General features: G+C 47.8%; 2 pseudogenes; both read left to right on the forward strand.

Annotated features, from left to right (window-relative positions):
* LOC146187541 (uncharacterized) overlaps positions 1-21,127 on the forward strand; it is a 202,327-nt pseudogene that overhangs the window by 104,582 nt on the left and 76,618 nt on the right.
* Positions 14,676-19,797, forward strand: LOC146187544 (uncharacterized; annotated as a pseudogene).

Consider the following 21,127-nt stretch of genomic DNA (forward strand, 5'->3'; position numbering starts at 1 on the left):
CCTCAAACAGATTCAACATACATTTGCTGTAGCTGTGCAGTGAATATAAAAAGGCTGCGGCGGACGGACCCGATCAATGGCTTTAAAGGTACTACATCCGACGTACTCGGTGTGTTTTTCTTCAGGATCGTCGGAAAAGCCTGACAGATCCGGGAAATATATCTCACGGACCCGATCGGTGGTGTTTACGTCCGGCGGACACGATGCGTTTTTTCTCCGGGATACGTCGGAAAACCAGGACGGATCCGAGGTCCTCGGATGTGTGATTGTAGCAATGGGTGATAGACTACGTGATGGCCTGATATGTTTACGTGTTTTGGGCCGCGGCAGAGAAGCACAAGCGCATATGTAATCGTTGAGGCTATATGGTATCGATGACGGCCAGCCCGAGGCCCGCACGCCTGCTCATTTGGTTGGTTATCCTGTGGATTATCGTCTACGATGGTAGTTTTGTAGTTTCGATTCTTCAGTTTCCTCACTTCCATCAGTGATCAAATGCGTCACGTAACGCGTCGCTTTCTGCTGATGCTTTGCGGTGCTGCAAGTTGTATACAGACAAGCGGCGCTGAAAAAGCTGCTGGGTACCGCCTGCGTGTCTCTAGTCCACCGTGATCTAATACAAGCATCGCGTCATTTTTGTTTGCTGTATGGCTGGAGGTATAGGCGCCGGTTTGTGCTTTTCGTGAGATGCGTGATGTCCGGACTACGTCCTGCGAGAGTGCTGTGATGAACGTGCGCTGAGCGTATTCACCACGACCTACTGTATTATACAGTGGGTCGTGGTATTCACATAGATGGTGTTCACTTATGATCGCCGATGTTCCACGTGCATGCCAGTGTTTATTCAGTGGTAAGTCCGAAAATGTCGCGTAAAGAGAGCGTCGTAAACTTATTGACGTGCGCTGTGCAACAGTCAGACCAAAATAAGTGATCGACAATTTATCAGACTGCACTACGGAGCTTAAAACTCGGAAAATGGGCTATTTCTACAAAGTACACGCCTATTGTTTTGAAGCTTGCAAAAAGCATTGAACGGCAATACTTTAACCTGGCGTTGCACAAAGTTGGGAATGCACATGATGTAGTTTTCGCATGTTGGAGTGGACAGAAAAATAAGTGCTCAGCACCCTCAAGATGCGCATTACTACAGGTGAAAATATTAGCTGCCAGGCACAGCACCTTCCTTCAGGCTTTGTGCTGTTATTGAAGGCCACTTCACATTAATAAAGGAACAAATGTGCTTTATATGTGTTAATGACTAGTCCTGTATTGTGTTTTTTTTTAGCTTTTCCTTAATTTTTTTTCTTGCTTTGTCAAGCTAGGCAAACGCAAATGGTACACGTTTACGCTTGTCAGTCCAAAGCTGAACATGAATATCTGCCTTGCATGTGACAGCTGTAATGCTGGAGAGGTTACACGCTGCGACGTCTTAGCATTGCGTTCTTACCCCAACATCGTGATATTTAACCCCAGTGATGGCAGCCGCACTTTGGTGGAGGCGAAATGCAAACACATCTATTTGCTGCGTTATGTCAATGCAAGGTACAAAGCCCAAGCAGTTAATCTGGAACCCTCTACTGCAGTATTCTTCATATATGTCACTTTAGGATGTGACACCCTACATACCATTTGTAGGATGTGCATTTATTTAGGTTTTGTAACCTCTCATTCATGTTGTGCAACATTTGGCTAATTATGGTTCTGGAACAGTTGTTGAAGATAAAACCGAAAGTTCTTGGATTAATTTGCTAATAGCACTTCTTTGAAGCTTGCATCAATGCTGGACAGTTCAAATAGCAAGCAGTTGAATTACAGGAGTGATGTAAAGGATGTATTTCAGTTCTGACAAATGGAACGTAATGGTCCCCTCCATGCATGCACAGGTGCCCTTAGACAAGTACATAATCGGGCGTGGGATTGTGACACATACCAAGGGTTGACAGAAGGCCGTGTGGAGCCAATGTGGCATTCTTCATGAAGGCTAAAATAAAATTGTAGAACACATGTTGTCCCATGCAGAAAAAACTGGTCATTTTGTGTATGATTAATTGACTATGAATAACGTCTTACTTAGACAGTGATGTGATATATAATATATGGTTTAGCATCCCAAAACAACCATGGCTATAAGGGACGCAATATTTGAGGGCTCAGGTATAATTTTAACCACCTGGGGTTCTTTTACAAGCAATGGCACCACACGGTGCATGATAGCCTATTGTTTTGCCTCTACTGAAATGCCTACTGCGGCTGGAATCAAATCTGCATCCATGGGTTCAACAGCCGAGCGCTCTTAACTACTGAGCCAACAAGATGGGGTCTAGTAACAAAAAGCATGCCATTACATTTCCTTCAAGCCTGTGGAGTTCTTTACAGAACTAATGTATACATGAAAAAGGAAATAGCAAACAAATCACTAGTTTTATTGCACATTATATTCACATTTCAGCAAACGTTCACTAAAAGGAAATTTCTCACAATGTTTGCATGGAAACTATGAACATCCTACAAAAGCAATATGATGCACTTACCGCACTTAAATTGTTAATGGGCAAGGTTGCATCTATGCTACTACACTGCACTTCTCACAAGACCACAAGCTCCATCAACTTTGGCCAATCACTTGATCAAACTAACGGAGACAGATGTCGCACACGACAGTTGATCGTCTCGCAACACATCTCTGCATTCGTTGCATTTCAATTTCATGCCTTTCCGCTAAGATTCGACTTTTGCTAGCACTGCTAGTCACCCATATTTTGTGAAATATTTATTTACAAGATCAACCTCCTCGTAATTGATGGTCTTAGGCATTCTTGATGCTATTATTTTGACATCCTCCTTACCTAGAAGAACGAAGAAAATGACTTAAGCTTTGAGTAGACAAAAATTAGGGAGATTCCTAACCTACACCTGTAAGGGTATGATGTGCCAGTGTTAATGACTCTTGTCTGCGGATGCCACTGTGGATTCCCATTAATGTACACCCGTGAGCAAAAGTGGCATACTCCACTCAAACCGTAACGGTTAATTTTTTTCAGTATAACAAAATGTGCCACACAAAATTGCTTGGGCAAAATGGCAAGTATATCAAGGAGGATACGTAATGCATATCTCAGAAATAACTGCTTCTCTGTCGGAAAAATCTGGTGGGCAGTTTTCTTGCAGCGTGTGGAGTATACAACTTTTGCTCACAACTGTATATGCCCTTTGCTACACACTTAATCACTAATTCCTTAATTCATGTCTCTGTTATCTCACACATACTCATTAGCATGCAGTCATAGGCTGCCGTGTTATGTGAAAGACAACTTGACGGAGACCTCTGTAAGCCTTGTGTTAACTAAACTGTACAAATATGCCTACATGGCCTAGGAGTAACCTTTCTTACTTGGAGCTGAAACGTCTCAGAACAAATTTCAAGATGTAACTTTGCAAGCTCGAGTTAGCAGCTCCTGCCATATTGTGTGGCCTCGTGGCACTTTTGGCTTGTGCACAAGGTCTGTTTGTTAATCATGCTGGTTAACATGCATGAAAAAGACATTTTTGCACAAACATTGGTGGCAAATAGTCAAGTGGTGCACTGGATGTTTTGAAATGTGTACCTTTATTTTTGCTAGGGCAGCATCATCACATAACATGATCAAGAGTTCTGTCAGTGCTTGTGGTTACATGGCACGACCACCTCAGGGAGCGATTGTTGTTACAAGACCTCTTCTAACAGTGTGCTGACACCATTCCACTGTGCGATCAATATATATATATATATATATATATATATATATATATATATATATATATATATATATATATATATATATATATGCATACCTTAGATAGCTAATGGTTGTGAGTCTCATTTATTTCTATGACTTGAAAGAAGTTCCTGTCGTCAGAAGCCGTACACTTTATGAACGCTGGACAGCTGTCTTCAAAGGTGCTGAAGAGAAATAACCGGTTAACCTAGCTGCAATGCTAAGTTACAGAGGTTGAATACACTGCATAAAAATACCAAGAAGCTTTTACAAAGAAATTTGAGAGTGAAATTGCAGAATGATTGGAACATTGAAATAAACAACAAACTAAACTTTGTGAAACCTATCATCGAGGAATGGAAATCATGCTGTCATCAAAAACACATCATGGAGGACATTTATGCCGTCTTCGCAAAAGACACACCCACACCTGACACAGAGCAATAAAGAAAGCAATAACTAGCAATAAACCATATCTTACTTTCATATGCACCAGACGCGAGAAATTAAGAAGAAAACATTTTCTACAATTTTGCAACAGATCCCTTTCCATTCCAGTATAATCCTACGAGGAAGTGCACTAGTCCAACTTCCCTGCATTTTCCGTTTCCTAAAGGAAGCAATGTTCCTAAACAAGCTGCATCCTAAAGAACATTTTAGTCATTATGCAAAAAAAAAATACATTAAACCTTGTTCTTAGCGCATGGCAGCATTAGTCGCTTATGTGCCATAAAAATCAACACAACGCTGTTAGGTATACCTTGGTTAGCTATACTATATGAGAAGCCTTTGGTCTGGTGTGGTCTATTCACATGACAGCTCTGTCATGCAGCTCTAATGTCCTAGCAATCGGAAAGTGACCTTTGGCAATTCTACAGATCTCTAAAGACGTGCGGGTGTTTGGTTTTGACTGGAGTGCTCACTTGTTTTGTCAACGTCTGCCCACTTTTTTTTGTTGAAGACAACCTGGAATGAAAGTGTTAAATAGAAGAATCCGCCCCCCCCCTCCCGAATGGTTTATTGCTAGTTCATCTCCACTCTTCGCATATTGCTAATTGTCCTCTTTCATAAGTATGAAGCTAGCTGTGGATGTGTCTTCTGCGAAAATGACCTAAAATGCCCTCTTGGTGTGTTTGTGATGACTGTATAATTTTTTAAAACATTTTTTGAATATTTCTGAACATTTAGCACGTTTCTGAAGGCGTTGTTTATCATTACGGGGCGCACAGAAACCAGCTGAATGTCAAACGCCGCCTAGGTTGACTTTCTAGCAAGACAGCGGTGTAGCGTGGAAAGTCGCTCTGCTGGTCCAGCGCTCGCCGCGGGCTTGAAAGGCGAACAGTAATATAAGAGCGCAACAGAAATGAGACGAAGAGAAGAGGACAACAATGGTTTCTGTCGCGCTCTTATATTACTGTTCGTCATGGTTCACCAACTCGCCCAATCAGCCGTTAATTCTTCTTTAATGGCGAGCTGTTCGAACTATAGCTTGACCACACCTGAAACACTGAGTTATGCATGGTCAAGGCAGAAATGATAAAACTTCTCCTTCGCATACTGCTGTACAGCAGTTTGCAGCCCCTCGAAAGTAGCATATTTATTGTGCAACTGCATGTTTCATTTGAGAGCGCGCGGACGTAGTACATTCGACGCATATATATGCATCAAAAACGCAATTGAGGAACGATAATCACAGGACAAGTGCTTGGCTACAATTCACGTTTATTTTGCACACATCAAAACTCGATATGGAAGCGTCCAACAAGCAATAACACGAACGCGATCGAGGGCAGAATTGCGAGCTCCGCACAGCCGGTCAATGCATTGGGGGCGCGTACTCGACTACATTATTTCATATGCGCCACAGAGTAGGCCAGCCGTGGGAACATATATATGGGTGGTTGTAGCAACGATCGCTTGCGTGGCACCCTCTGCAAAATTCCAAGCCAGCTTCAGCAACTAAATGTGCAGCGCACATTTTCTACCGCGTACCGAAGACCGGCGCGTACATATATCTTCCGCTCGTGTGAAAGCGGAGGCCATTCAATCGAGTTACGGTAACCTCGAGCATGCAGGGGTTTAAACTCCATGTACGCAAAAATAAAAATAGTGAACACCCTCTATGCACTGTTTGCGCTTAAAAGAAAAGCTGCGCTTTAAGATGCGTGCTTTCAATGTCCGCGGCACTCGATAGAAAAGCACTGAAGGCGCCGGCGGTCCATATATGCTGGCATCTTGTAAAGTACGAGCAAATTGAGGTACGGCCGAGTTCGAGACCGTTTACTAAGCACGAAAGATGTGCCAAACTATATCGTGTATCTCTACTGGCCGGTGTACGCCGCATTGCTTTGCCGCCGCGACGCTTGCATGCAATGTGGTGCGAGCGGCAGCGCTGCAGTGATCGCTGCGCGCAAATGCGCATGAAAACGCCGCGATCGGCATCATATGTGAGTGCGAGACATAAAAACGGTTAAACATTACTTTGAAGGTCCTGAATTTGGTGTCATTCCGGAAGAGCGCGTAGCATATAATGCATGAGGAGGACGTATAGTCTACATGTCTACGTCGACGTCCGGCATTGGCTGCATGGACTTCCGCCAGACGCATATTTAGACCCATTTTAAAAACCGCTATACTTACAATAAGATGCACGGTATGAATTCTCCAGCAATTAGGCGTTAGTAAGCGCTCCCAATTTTCTCAGGGAATGTGACGGGCACTGTCCCAGTGTGCAAACTGTGTGCAGTGTGACACTGCACAGCTTGGCGCTGCACAGCGCTGGGACCAGTGAGTTTGCAGTGAACGTCCATTAGGCGCAGCGTGACACACTGCGACCCAGCGTGAAAGGTGTAGCTTGGCGCTGTGAAACGCTGGGACCAGTGAGCTTGCAGTGAATGTCCAGTAGGTGCCAGTGCGACCCAGTGCCAAACTGCGAGCGTCAGTACCATCCAAGTGTGGCCCAGCGAATCCAAGTGCGACGCCAGTGTGGCGCAGTATTGCCAGTGTAAAAAATATACTGCTTTACACTGGAAAACACTGTCCAGTATCCCAGCGACACTGTATTTTTCGATAGGGCCGGCGGCACAATTTTCAGGTTAGTCTCTGAAGCCAGCCTCTCGTCTTCAAAGGCGGCAGGAGTGTTTTGTCTAGAAGCAGTACCTGTGTAAACCGGAAAAAAAAAATTAAGCAGCGGCTTGGAGATGTCGTTGTTCCCCTTGTATGTTGCCAGCCGTACGAGACGTCACATTTGTTTTTTAATTTCTTAACATCATGCACGGCAGCAGTATTGTGTGTGAAATGCATCTTTGCCTCCATGAGCGAAGTCTTTCCTGAATCTAGTAGCGTAACGCGATGGCTGGCGGTTTCGCGACTTCACAGGAAATCTGTTTCCGAACAAACTGGCGGAAACCGCCCGTTTCAAGTTTTCTTTGCGATGATTTTTTTGCGCATGCGTGAAGGAACACAGATAGCGTGAGATCTTCCGCAAGTGGTGCGGGATTAAGAATTAAGAACGCTACGAAGAGCAGAGTTGGCAGATTACCGGGTGTAGGTTCTTCACCACCTTGAAGGAGCCGGACTTGCGGGACACCTTCCTGCCCAGCATCAACTTCGGTACTCGTCCGATGCCCTAGGCAAGTAAATGCCTCGAAGAGCATGAGGGCATAACATATAAAGGAAAGTGGCCTCTACATGAAAGGAGCACAACGTTGGTAAGAAAGCGATTTCGGACCGCAAGAACTAAACATGCACACGAAATTCAGCAACGTTTTGAAAAAGTGATAAAAACCAGAAAACAACTTTAAACAATACTAAACAGATAGATTATGGTGAAGTATATAAAGTTTTGTAGAACAAATGTATTAGTGGCGCTAAGCACAATCTTTACAAAATATTTATGCACTCTATCACAACGTTCGCAGCCCTAGTTGTTTTTAAAACACCGGTTATTCGAACGCAAAGAATGCAAATGGTCAGTCAGTCATGAGCGACATATCGAATTGTGAAGCTGTCAGTCTTTTTTTATGATAAACAAAACAAGTACTTATTGAAATTATTTGCCTATCTTATATATAAATGAATTAATGGACAAATGGTGTGGTTTCAAGAGTTTTGGGGCATGTTTAGAAAAAACGCATAATTTCACCGGAAAGGCCAAGCAATGAACGCGATAGCAACACATTGGAAAGCTAACTCGAAGAAGCATGGCTGAACGCGCACGAGCATAAACATATCTCATCCCATGACAACAGAAACTCGCTGTGAAAATGCACGCATGAGTAAGATTGGACGCAGCAGCAGCTACCTTCGTGCTGCAACTCGAACGGCCATAGCCAGAAAGCATTCAAAGGGCTGCCAGGCAGAATTCACTCGGTCAGAGAAAACGAACGCGCACCGAAATGCGCCGAGTGATGGTGGGGGGAATACAAGAAAAACGCATGCGCTCTGGCTGACCTTGTCAGCCCCCGTGTAGCGAGAACAAGTCTCAATGTGTCGTCTTGCATAGAAGTCAAAGTAGAAAAAATAACTAAGAACGTAGTTACCTTTAGTAGTGCCTTGACATGGACGCTTTGGCGCAGGTGAAAAAAACGTTGAAATTCTTTTCTGTGACATGACGACAGTGACCACGGTGCTTCACCTCATTAGACCTCGCTGCGTGCTGGGGGCGCCCTTGGTTCGCCTGAGATGTCTCTCACCGGGCTGGTGTTCCCGGGTCCTGGCTCGGAAGCCGAGAAGAAGGAGAAGGAGCAGGAGCAGCCAGGGAGTAGAAGTGAAGAAGAAACGTCTTATACAACTTTTTGAAAGATCTGACAAAAAAGGAGTTTCGGTGGAGACAATCTGCCGTTTAAATATGGTAGGTTATCCCCAATTCCCTAGCTGGGGAAACAAAGTTTAATCTGTACAGTCCAATCAGCGGGGCACAAGCATGGACTTGAGATGCCGCCCACTGCCGAGGGTGGTGCTTGAGCCTCTCTCACATCTTTCAGTGGCGAAGGCTAGCTTCTCCGATGTCGATGACAATTATGTGCATTCTGGCGGTTGAAACCCTTCACTAAGGTAAAATAGCCGGAGAAGTCGTCCGTTGGCTGAGGTCATTTCTCTGGCGTTACTTCTCAGAAGTTCACCCGCCTGCTTCGAGAAGTCGGCGTGCAGGGTCAATGCTGATCGGCGCCGCGCCTCCGAACCTTTAAACAAAAGATCAGGTTCACGTGGTCGTCGCCGCGGATACCAATAGGATTAAGGTCTGAAAGAGCAGCTCCTCTCCGTCTCCATCGCGAAAGGAGAGGGGGGGGGGCTTGGGCGCCGCAGTAGGAGACAAAGGATCACTCCGCCGCCGTCGGCGCCGCTTCGGTGCCTTTGGTCACGGTCGCTCACCGGCGCCCGCAAGGTCAGTTTCTGTTTTAAGGGGGATTAAGGTCTGAAAGGGCAGCTCATCTCCGTCTCCATCCCGAAAAAGGGGGTGGCGGGGAGGGGGCTTGGGCGCCTCATCAGGAGACAAACGGTCACTCCGCCGCCATCGGCGCCGCTTCGATGCCTTTTGGTCGCGGTCGCTCACCGGCGTCCGCAAGATGGGTAGGGCGGCGTAGAGCGGTGTAGGAAAAAAAACGAGGTGCAATAAAAAAACCAAAACGCTCCTGGGCCAATGTTCAGCTCCTTCTCTTCGGCGCGTAGGAAGAAGCGTGAAAACGAAAAAAAAAACCACAAACAAAAAGCGCAACCACGGAGAGAGCATAGTGTACGGGGAGAAGGGCGAGGGAGTACCACAAAGAGCTGCTACAGCACAGTGAGGATTCGCAGAAGGCACGAGAAAAAAGAAAGCTCCAAAAGAGAGACACAGGGATTTTGAGGAAGCGGAGAGTCGAAGGTGAGGGAAATACCGCCTTTGAAACACTGAGCGGGAATGGAAACCTGTCTTGTTTCGTCCTCCACCCCCATCTCCGCGGCCGGCGCGAGTTGACGCGACGAGCCCGCCCGCTATCTGAACGCCCTTGAAACTTAGTGCTCGGAAATGGTTCCTGGCTTTACGTGACTCCGTCTGCATGGGCGTTGCTACGAAATGTAGCCTTCAAATTCGTAATGTTCATGCCGAAATGTATTTTTGAACGAACCGGAAAAAGATATTGTAGACAAAACCCAGAATGCTTTCGAGCGCCGGTGGTTGTTTTGGTAGGCGGTGCATGACAGCACGAAAACATTTCGGGGGGGGGGGGGGGGGGGGCTGAAGCCCCATAAGCCCCCCCTGGCTACGCGCCTGATGGAGGGTGATTACAATGTGGAGAGCAGGTTACAGGCCGGCGACCAGAGACAAACATTGTCACTAGACTCGACAGGAGCCAAGTGTCACGAAATCGGCGCACATTTTCATCAAGCCGGCACGGCGCGAGGCCCGCGCGGCGTCGCGTGGAAAGCATGTTGAGAAAAGCCCCCTTCCCGCGCGGGAAAGCGCGTAGCTTTGTACGCGTTGCCGTCACCCTCTTTCCCATTGCCCGGGGAGGACGGTGGTTCATCGGACTGGAATCCGCCAGAAAATTCCAGTATCTTCTATGGGACCTAGCCAATGACGACGCGCGGCTCGACGGGAGAAGAAGAGAGAGCTATAACCAGCGAAGCTAAGTGTGTGTGCGCGCTAGCTTTGACGCGTGCTAACAAACAGACGCGGCGCGCCCTATTTAAAGCGACCGCGCCGCTTGTTGAGTCAGTCAGTTCGTCAGTGGTAGTGGCGTGTTCGCCAGTGCTTCGGCTGGACTCCCGGGGATCACCCGCTGCTGGCAAGCCCACGGACCTGCAAGGGAGCGGCGCTCGTCTCGTATGGCGGCCACATCGTGACTCTTGAGGCGTCGGACTGCAACAGTGCCCGGTGAACAATTTTGTATTTGTTTATGTACCTCTCTCGTGTTTGATCTGTTGTAGAGCCTCTGTGTTATTGAATCGTTCTGTAGTTGCATGCTTAGCGTTTGTTATTCTGTGAACCTCTCGTCTGTGCATTTCAAGTGATATTGTGTGTTCCTTCGTATCGTCTCTAGCTGTGCATAAATTGTGTTTTGTTTGTTACTTCTGACTCCAATCCTTACTCTGGTTTGAACCGGCGACCGCTGGGCACCAAACGACCACCCCCTTCTGTCACTACAAGGTAGTTGAATTCCGGCTGAGCTTGCCACGCAAGTCGAGGGCATCTCCTTTGCGACCGGAACCGCTACCCCCACTCACTCTAAGGGTGTCTGGGAGTGTGCGCACCGTTAAGGGCGCATCGTTAATAATACCCCCATAATTATTACCGGGGACAATTATTCTGGCGTCCGCGACAGGACGTTTGGTGCACTCAAGCTCAGAGGACGGAGAAAGAGTTGGAAGAGTTTACGAAGAGGTCGTAAACAGTGTAGCAGCAGAGCGGTAGCGAGAGGTAGTTCCGCGCGGAAGCGTTTAGGCGAAGTTCGCTAAGCAGTGTTTAGACTACACCCAGACGCTTCGCGCTTCAGATATGAATCTGAAAGAGTTGGTGGAGGCTGGCACCCAGCTGGGGTTGTCCGGTGCCGAACTACGCAAATGGGTTAGCCAGAGAGAAAAAGAGGAAAAAGAGAGGGAAAAAGAAGAAAGAGAGAGAGAAGAAAAGGAACGAGAGAGGGCTCGAAAGGAGCGGGAAGAGGAATTTCAGCGAGAAAAGGAATTACTTACTATGAAACTTCAGCTCCAAAACAACAACAACGGTTTAGCTGAAGTGCATAGCTCCAGTGAAGGACATAGCAGCTTGCGGATCATCATCATTCAGCCTGATTATACCCACGGCAGGGCAAAGGCCTCTCCCATATTTCTCCACTTAACCCGGTTCTGTGCTAGCTGCATCCACTTGACCCCTGCGAACTTCTTAATCTCATCCGCCCACCTAACTTTCTGCCGCCCCCTGCTGCGCTTTCCTTCCCTTGGAATCCAGTTTGTTACCCTCAGCGACCATCGGTTATCCTCTCTTCGCACTACATGTCCTGCCCATGTCCATTTCTTCTTCTTAATTTCTACTAGAATGTCGGTAACTTGAGTTATTTCTTTGACCCACTCTGCACGCTTTCTATCTCTTAATGTTACCCCTACCATTTTTCGTTCCATAGCCCTCTGGGTTGTCCTCAACTTAAGTAGAACTCTCTTGGTTAGCCTCCACGTTACAGCCCCATAGGTGAGTACAGGCAAGATGCAACTGTTGTATACTTTCCTCTTGAGCGATACCGGTAAGCTGCTAGACATAATCGGCGAGTGCTTGCCAAATGCGCTCCATCCCAATCTTATTCTTCTTGTTATTTCCTTTTCATGGTCCGGATCTGCGGTTACTACCTGTCCTAAGTAGACATATTCGCCTACTACTTCCAGTATTTCGCTACCTAATGTAAACTGCTGTTCCTTCCCGAGGCTGTTGAACATTACCTTAGTCTTCTGCATATTGATTTTCAAGCCTACCTTTCTACTTTTCCTGTCTAGGTCATCAATCATTATTTGCAGTTCATCCCCCGAGTTGCTTAGCAAGGCAATGTCATCAGCAAATCGCAGATTACTGAGGTATTCTCCATCTACCCTTATCCCTAACTGCTCCCATTCCAAGTCTCTGAATACTTCCTCTAAACAAGCTGTGAATAGTACTGGGGAGATTGTGTCTCCTTGCCTAACACCTCTCTTTATGGGAATTTTGTTACTTTCTTTATGCAGAACTATGGTTGCTGTGCAGCCGCTATATATATCTTCCAGCACTTTCACGTATGGCTCGTGTACCCCCTGATTTCGCAATGCCTGCATCACCGCCGAGGTTTCAACGGAGTCAAATGCTTTTTCGTAATCGATGAATGCTATGTATAAGGGCTGGTTATATTCCGAGCATTTTTCTATCACCTGATTGATGGTATGGATATGATCGATAGTAGAGTACCGTTTCCGAAACCCTGCTTGATCCTTTGCTTGATTGCAGTCTAAGGTTGTCCTGATTATATTAGCGATTACCTTAGTAAATACCTTATACGTAACAGACAGTAAGCTGATTGGTCTGTAATTTTTAAGGTCCTTAGAGTCCCCTTTCTTGTGAATGAGGATAATGTTTGCATTCTTCCATGGTTCCGGTACCGTCGATGACACCAGGCACTGCGTATACAGGGTGGCCAGGTTTTCTAGCACGATATCCCCCCGTCCTTCAGCAAATCTGTAGTTATCTGATCCTCTCCAGCTGATTTCCCCCTTTTCATAGTTTCTAGTGCTTTCTTGACCTCGTCCTTAGTCACTGGTGGAACGTCTGACTGTTTTTCCCTACCGCCAATCTCATTACGGTCCTGACTACTTTGGCTACTGTAGAGATCTGTATAGAACTCCTCGGCTACTTTGACTATCTTTTCCATGTTAGTGATGACGTTGCCCGCCTTGTCCCTTATCGCATACCTCTGGTTTTTGCCTATGCCCAATTTCTTCTTTACCGCTTTAAGGCTTCCCCCGTTCTTTACAACATGCTCAATTTTCTCCATGTTATACTTCCTAATATCGGCCACCTTGCGCTTATTGATTAGCTTCGATATCTCGGCCAATTCGTTGCTTGCGGATAGACGTAAGTAAATTGATCCCGAAGTACGACGAGAGAAGAGACGATTTCAACGCATTCCTCTTGCGCTTCGAAAGGATCGCCATTAATGCAAATTGGACAGACAGTGAATGTGCTACCATCTTGAGCACTTGCCTTAGCGGCGAAGCATTAAGTGTGTTTGGAAAACTTCCTCCTGAGGATGCAGGCAGCTATAACAAAGTGAAAGCTGTATTACTTAAAAGGTTTAGATTTACGACGGATGGGTTTCGTGAGAAATTCAGGACTGGAAAACCTATGGACGGTGAAACGGCAACACAGTATGTTGCGCGACTGAGTCATTATTTCGACCGCTGGACTGAACTCTCAAACATTAAACTAGAGTATGGTGCACTTCGCGAACTCCTAATTAAGGAGCAATTCCTGGGCAGCTGTCACCATGGTCTGTCGCTTTATTTAAAAGAAAGAAAAGCGAATAACCTGGAAGAAATGATGGAACTTGCAGACCAGTTTTTGGAAGCCCAGGGAAGCGAAAATTTGAGCAAAATTGTAAATTCTGAAACCCCTCAAAAGCCCGAATTTCGGCAGACAAAACCTAGCGTAAAGTCACTCCCGAGGTGCTATCTCTGTGGACAACTAGGCCATTATGCACCTAAGTGCCGCAAACTCGCAACCAACAATCTATCCTCGGTGCTGACAAGGCAGCACCGCAGGCGGCATGCGCGAGGACTCCGTCAGAGTCGGAATATCGCCTGGAGGAAGAAGATGCCGATGGCTTTGTTGAGCTTAAGAATGGCAGGAAAGTCTGCGTGGTGCACGACCTAGAGGAGGAGGAAGCAGAGAAGGTGGTTAATCGGAAGGACAAGAAAATCCGGGTGGTGAACGCCGTAGTACACGCGCAACCTGGAGCTGCGGTGAATCGGATGCCGGTTTCGAGGGGAAAGATAAAAGGAAAATCAGTTTCTATGCTACGAGATACAGGTAGTAGTGCCGTAATCGTTAGACGCAGTTTCATTTAGGAGAATGATCTGACTGGTGAGAAATGCCCGGTGAGGTTAATTGACGGCTCAATTCAGCTGCTACCTGAGGCAAAATTGCAAGTACAGACGCCATTCTATTCTGGAAAACTGACAGCCCTGTGCATGGAACGCCCTATCTACGATTTGGTGTTGGGAAATATCAAGGGCGCAACATTTCCCGAGGATCCTGATCAAAGTCCCGCGCCTGTGTGCTGCAGTGAATCTAAAGAGAACAAGGCAAGGCGAGGAAAGCAAGGCCATGAGAAGCCGGAAGAAAAGCCTCGAGACAAGAATAAACAAAAGGAAGCCTCTCAGGAGGAAACCGAAAAGAAAGGGACGACTCAGGAAATTAAGCCAGAAATGCCTAGGCCGTCGCTGAGGCAGGTAGCCTAAGTGTTTTTCATACTTATGGGGGCATTACTTGGGATATTTCACCTTCAGCGGAAGGAATACCGGTGCCTAGGAAAGAGCACTACTACAGTGATTGTTTTTGTTGGTCTGTGCGCGTTGGCGGAGGTTCCCGTATATCCATCGGTGCTACTGGTTGTAGGGGCAATTATCGGCACACATTGCTTGTGTGATTTGCTAGGGGACTATCAGTCATGCCTCAGGGAAATTTCAGAAGCGCGATCGGAGAACATAGAAGCGTCTCAACTGCGAGAGCCTAGAGCGAAGGCAGAATCCCTGGCGTACAGCAGCGTGTCACACACTGATCGCGGGTTGTAATTACGCTCGGAAATTTAGGTTTGTGCGCTTCGCATTTGAAAAGCGGTGTGTTGTTGATTCTTATGTGTATCCGATAACAGTGTGTTGCTATGTTTGTGAATTTCATGGCATTGATGTATGAATTTTGTAATGTGTTATTGCAGTTTGTGAAATTTGTGCAAGGTGTGTGATGTAGACATTTGCCCTATATGCTTGTGAGCGCATGCATGTGCGCGCGATGTTCGTGGTTGTTGTGAATATTGTGGGACAATATTCTTTAAGGGAGGGGCAGTGTCACGAAATCGGCGCACATTTTCATCAAGCCGGCACGGCGTCGCGTGGAAAGCATGTAGAGTAAAACCCCTCTAAAAGTAGCGCCATCTCTCGATCGTGGCTCCACCTACGGGACTAGCGCGCGCTCTCCGGAGCAGGCGCCCTTCGTCGAGGCGGCCGTGCGCCGGGTTTACCAGAGCCTTGCATTTTGTCGCAATGTGTTCAGGTTCAAATATTGCTCACTGCTGAAACATAATTACCGATCGTTGACAGGGATTTCCCGCCAGAATAGTTTCAGCTGTGAGTGTCATACACCACATATACGCGATTTCGGCGTTGGTTCAACTCGCCGTCATCTCCGTGTGTCCGTAGTTCGTCACCTTTGGCCACTCAGCGGCATGCTTTATAAAATTTGTAACTAGGCAGCTGACAGGAACAATTTTGGAACAGTCTGTGTATGGTTTCTTTGCAGCGTTGACTGGATTGCGAGCTGCCGGTAAACTTGAGAAGTGTGGCAGCAGTTGTCTTCCATGTATTTTCAATTTCAGCTGCAGATCAAATTAACTATAGGCGGCGGAAGCTGCAGTCTGTGTGGAGTCTTTGCAGCTTTGATTGACTTGTGAGCTACCGGTACACTTGGGAAGGGAGGTAGCAGCTATTTTTTTTTAATATTTGGCGTTGAGACGGTGCCGTTTTCAGCTGCCATGGTGTGCCACCATACGTACACAATTTTGGCGTCGATTTAACTCGCCTTCACCTCCTTGAGTCCGTCAGCCGTTGACAAAAGTGCGCAACATGCTTGAAAAAAATTTAACCAGCCTGCGGAAGCTGCAGTCTGTGTGGTTTCTTTGCAGGTTGGACTCAATTGTAAGCTACCGTTAAACTTGAGAAGCGTGATAGCAGTTTTTTTTTTATATTTTGCGCTGAAACGGTTTCGTTTTCAACTGTCAGTGCGTGACACCATTCGTGCGCGATGTCTGCGTTGGTTGAACTCGCCTTCACCACCGTGCTTCTATCAGCCGCCGGCCAAAGAGCGCAACATGCTTGAAAAAAAAATAAATAAATAGCCAGCGGGAACAATTTAGTAGCAGTCCGCGTGGCAGCAAAACACACGGCGATGTGTGCCGCGCGCGCGCCGCCCGCACCGCTGGAAAGGAGGAAGCTGCACGCCAAGCAAAAAAAAAAAAAAGCGCGCGCACGTGACGGCGCTCGGTAAATGAGAGGGTCGAACGACGAAGGAGAGCGCCGGAGAGGAGGCGGGCGGCGAACTTCACATGTTGGCGCTACTTTTAGTTTATTGAGGGGTTTTAATGTAGAGAAAAGTCCCCTTCCCCGCGCGGGAGAGGGCGTAGCTTTGTACGCGTTGCCGTCACCCTCTTTCCCATTACCCGGGGAGGACGGTGGTTCATCGGACTGGAATCCGCCAGAAAATTCCAGTATCTTCTATGGGACCTAGCCAATGACGACGCGCGGCTCGACGGGAGGAGAAGAGAGAGCTATAACCAGCGAAGCTAAGTGTGTGTGCGCGCTAGCTTTGACGCGTGCTAACAAACAGACGCGGCGCGCCCTATTTAAAACGACCGCGCCGCTTGTTGAGTCAGTCAGTTCGTCAGTGGTTGTGGCATGTTCGCCAGTGCTTCGGCTGGACTCCCGGGGATCACCCGCTGGTGGCAAGCCCACGGACCTGCAAGGGAGCGGCGCTCGTCTCGTATGGCGGCCACATCGTGACTCTTGAGGCGTCGGACTGCAACAGTGCCCGGTGAACAATTTGGTGTTTGCTTATGTAACTCTCTCGTGTTTGATCTGTTGTAAAGCCTCTGTGTTATTGAATCGTTCTGTAGTTGCATGCTTAGCGTTTGTTATTCTGTGAACCTCTCGTCTGTGCATTTCAAGTGATATTGTGTGTTCCTTCGTATCGTCTCTAGCTGTGCATAAATTGTGTTTTGTTTGTTACTTCTGACTCCAATCCTTACTCTGGTTTGAACCGGCGACCGCTGGGCACCAAACGACCACCCCTTTCTGTCACTACAAGGTAGTTGAATTCCGGCTGAGCTTGCCACGCAAGTCGAGGGCATCTCCTTTGCGACCGGAACCGCTACCCCCACTCACTCTAAGGGTGTCTGGGAGTGTGCGCACCGTTAAGGGCGCATCGTTAATAATACCCCCATAATTATTAACGGGTGACACCGAGACAGAGAGGATGGCTATTCGCCGTATGAAGTTGGAAATGGAGCTACGAATGCGTGAAATTGAATCTCGGGAGCGACTAGCCTTAAGGTAGATGGAGCTTGGGCTCTCGAGTGGTCGACTGTCACCGCTAGGGTCGGGATGGAGTGATGAGCGAAGTATAGGCTCATATTCAATAACACAGTGTGCAAAAGTCCTAAAAGGCTACAAAATGCCATGTGATGCTGATGTGCCACTGTGGTTTGTGGAGGTGGAGAAGCTGTACGCTATATTCAGTGTGCCGTACAGTAGCCGAGTGCATTTAATTATGCCGGCACTGAGAGACGAGTGCGGTACTTGCTTCGTAACCTCGACGGAGCAGAATGTACAGACTATGAGGCCGTAAAAGCAGTGGTTCTAAGTGAACTAAAGCTAACCCCGACTGAGTACCTGGAAATATTTGAGAAAGCTGTGAAAATGAAGGAGGAGACATGGGCTCAGTTTGTATCACGCGTGAAAACATACCTAGCATATACATCCAGGCAGAGAGGTGGACTCAAAAGAGGCGCCGACCGATCTAATGGTGTCCGAACGCATTAGAGCCCGTCTCAGCACGGAGGGCATTGAATATGTGCTCCTTCGCGAAGGAGGGAGTTGGTTGAAGCCTGAAGAGCTATCGAAGGCTCTACAAATCTTTGAGCAGGCAAAAGGTAAAGGCCGGGCTACAAAGCAGGTTACGGTTCCCGTACTGCAAGTGAGCCAAAAACAGATTAATGCTGAAAAGCGCACAGTAAAATGTCACCTATGCGATGGGCAGGGGCACATTGCTAGGAATTGCCCGCAAGCAACGGGAAATGAACCGCGCCAGAAACAAGAAAATGGGCACGGGCAGAGGGTGCAGAAGGTCGCGCTGGTCGATCAGAGGTAAAAGAACCAGTGGTTAACCAAATTACGGGTTTAACTGCTAGAGTTGAAGTGCCGATGCAAAGTTCGTAGGCAACCTCATCAAAACTTCAGTTTGTAGACTTGGTGTGTGGAGACGTTCGCACAGAGGCAGTTCTTGATACAGGCAGTGAAATAACCGTAATACGAGAGAGCATACTACCACAGGAGCTGACGCAACCATCAGGAACAGTGAAGCTAATGTCGGCTTTCGGCAGATCAATTCAGGCGAAGTTAGCGACGATTCCTATCAAAATATCTAAGCCAGGAACAGTGGCAGATCAAAAAATAGGCGTAGTATGTGCGCTCACTGATGAGCTGACCGATGGGGTGAACTGTTTGCTGTCGTTAGACGACTGGCAACTGCTGAATGAGACCAGTGAGGGGATGCACATGAATACGAGTACTGAAAGTACTGAAGTCAGTGGTCCGCCGGGTACAGAATTTTCAGCCGCAGGAAATCAGAATTCTGAGGCACTGATATGTGAGGTAAGCAACGCACTGAACGTCGACAATCCATGGCGAGAGGAAGCTGATTCAAGTGAAAGAGAAGATGCGGTTTCGTTGTCCAGCCAGCGTGAAATGTTTCGAACAGTGCGGGCCGGCAAAGACAGCTTGAGAAATGCATGGGAAAACGTACCTGAGCATATTGAAATAGCTGGCCCACTGACGGCGCTGACAAAGCGAGGAGTCTCCAACTTGATCCCGCGGTCGGATTATGCGCAGTGGGCATTAGAACAGCCGAAGGACTCACTCTGCAGAACAGTAGCGTTGAGCACTCCGCAACCCCGAGCCATACTGGCTGCTCACTGATGCATCAGCAACGGCTGCTGGGACTTGTTTGGCACAGGCGACGGAAAAGTGCGATGAGAGGCCTATAGCGTTCGCAAGTCATCGTTTCGGCGCTGCTCAGGCGAGGTGGTCGACCAGAGGGAGCGAGGCGTTCGCTATTATTTGCGCTCTAAAGAAACTCGATCACGGGTTCTTTGGCGCTGAGGCCAATGTCTTCTCTGACAACCGCCTGATGACGTGCACTCCACACGGGGCTAAATTAGATACGTGGGCGCTGGCACTCCAGCGTTGCAACATAACGGTGAAATACAGAAAAGGCATCGGGAATGGAAATGCAGATGCGCTATCCATGGCACCTCAGATTGACCTGAGACTCAGAACTAGTGGTGCCACCATGCCAACCTAGCCAAGCGTGAACGTTCCTACTCAGCCGACGCTGGGTGCGGTGGGCTGTGTAGGTGATACATCGGACACTTTGAAGAGAGTTCTCGCTGATATTCAGCTGGTGTCGTCAGTGTTGTGTGCGCGGACTTGCGAGCCGCGACGAACAATATGACTTCGTGTGTACGCCTGTGTACATGAATGTGGACTCTCTGCAGAGTGATATTGCTGACTGCTTAGCAGACCTGGACAACAGCATACACCAATGTTGTGTTTTGTGGTTTGCTTACTTCGGTGTATATGTTTTTTCTGAGTGTCGCGGTGACGTATAAACATTGGCGCCCCAGCAGGAATGACATTGCTGCCGTGAAGGTAGTGCGGCCCTTGTGAAGAGTTAGTATGAACGAGCTGATAGCAAGCTCGGTTATACTCTTAGAAGGGGCGTGTAGGGCCACGCCCAAGGATAATCACTTGCAGGTGCTCGTCTCTGCACGGCGCCGTCACCCGACTGTCTGCTTCTGGTATTGTAAAAGCTTTTCCCCTTCTACAAGCGTGCCGCGGGTGGGGAGAGCCGACCGGACCATCGGCGCCGGATTTGCGGGACCGTTTTAGTCGGAAGGTCATTCATGGGAACATGCGTAGCGGAAAGTGCTGCTGGGTGCTCGCATGTATGGCAGCCTTCGTACTGGCCGGTGGCGAGCACCCAAATGACCCCTCGGCCCTTTTTTTTTTACGCTGCGACTTTGAGCAGTGCGAAGGGAATTTTATCCTGTCTGCAGATGCGACAAAAGAGCGCCCGAAGAAGCGTTCACGAGTTGACTCGGGTATTGTGCTCAGAGCGGGCAAGCCAGAAGCTCCCCTTTAATCCGGCGCCAGGCCTGCAGAATCGTAGTGGTAAACACGGGTGGCGCGGGGCAATGCACTGTGGAAAGGATTCAGCCAGCAGCGGCGGCGTGGATGAGGCGGCGGTGTGCGGGAGACAAGTGGGAAGAAAGTCTCCTGAGAGGAGAGGGTTCGACTCCCTCACTGGGGAAAGAGTTTCGCTGTGCTTTGTTTGTTGTAATTTGTATTGCTAATGGGGCCCAGGGTTAGAGGCTAAGGCCAACCCATGGGGATGTGCCCATCTAGCATATTTCCTTATTGGACAGTTGATGTGTGGGGCTGGCCTCTGAAAATGACCGCCCCTATTTCTTTGTTTTGTGAAGGTGTAAAATGAGACGTGATCCAAGAGAGTTCAGCCCAGTCTGAGCTGGAGCTCCATGCGTAGGCATGTAACGCGGCTGTTCTGCTTAGGCTGTAACTAGTTAGGTCGAAGACTAAAGTAGCGCAGAGTGTTGTTTTGATAAATTCATTTCAACTTCCAGTTTTACTCTCTGTATATATATATGTCATGCTGTAAATATATGCCCTACCATCATCACATTCAAGTACGTCTCCATGGTCTTCTCTACGCCGAACTACATAACAGGAAGGGTTTAAAGAACCTTCCGAAAGGGAACGAACGACATAATTTCTACTATCCAGTTATACCGCGAGCGTGACGTAGCACGTGA

The sequence above is a fragment of the Amblyomma maculatum genome, chromosome 6 (assembly GCF_055883805.1).
Source record: "Amblyomma maculatum isolate TAMU_Amacu chromosome 6, ASM5588380v1, whole genome shotgun sequence".
Taxonomy (NCBI): Eukaryota; Metazoa; Arthropoda; class Arachnida; order Ixodida; family Ixodidae; genus Amblyomma; species Amblyomma maculatum.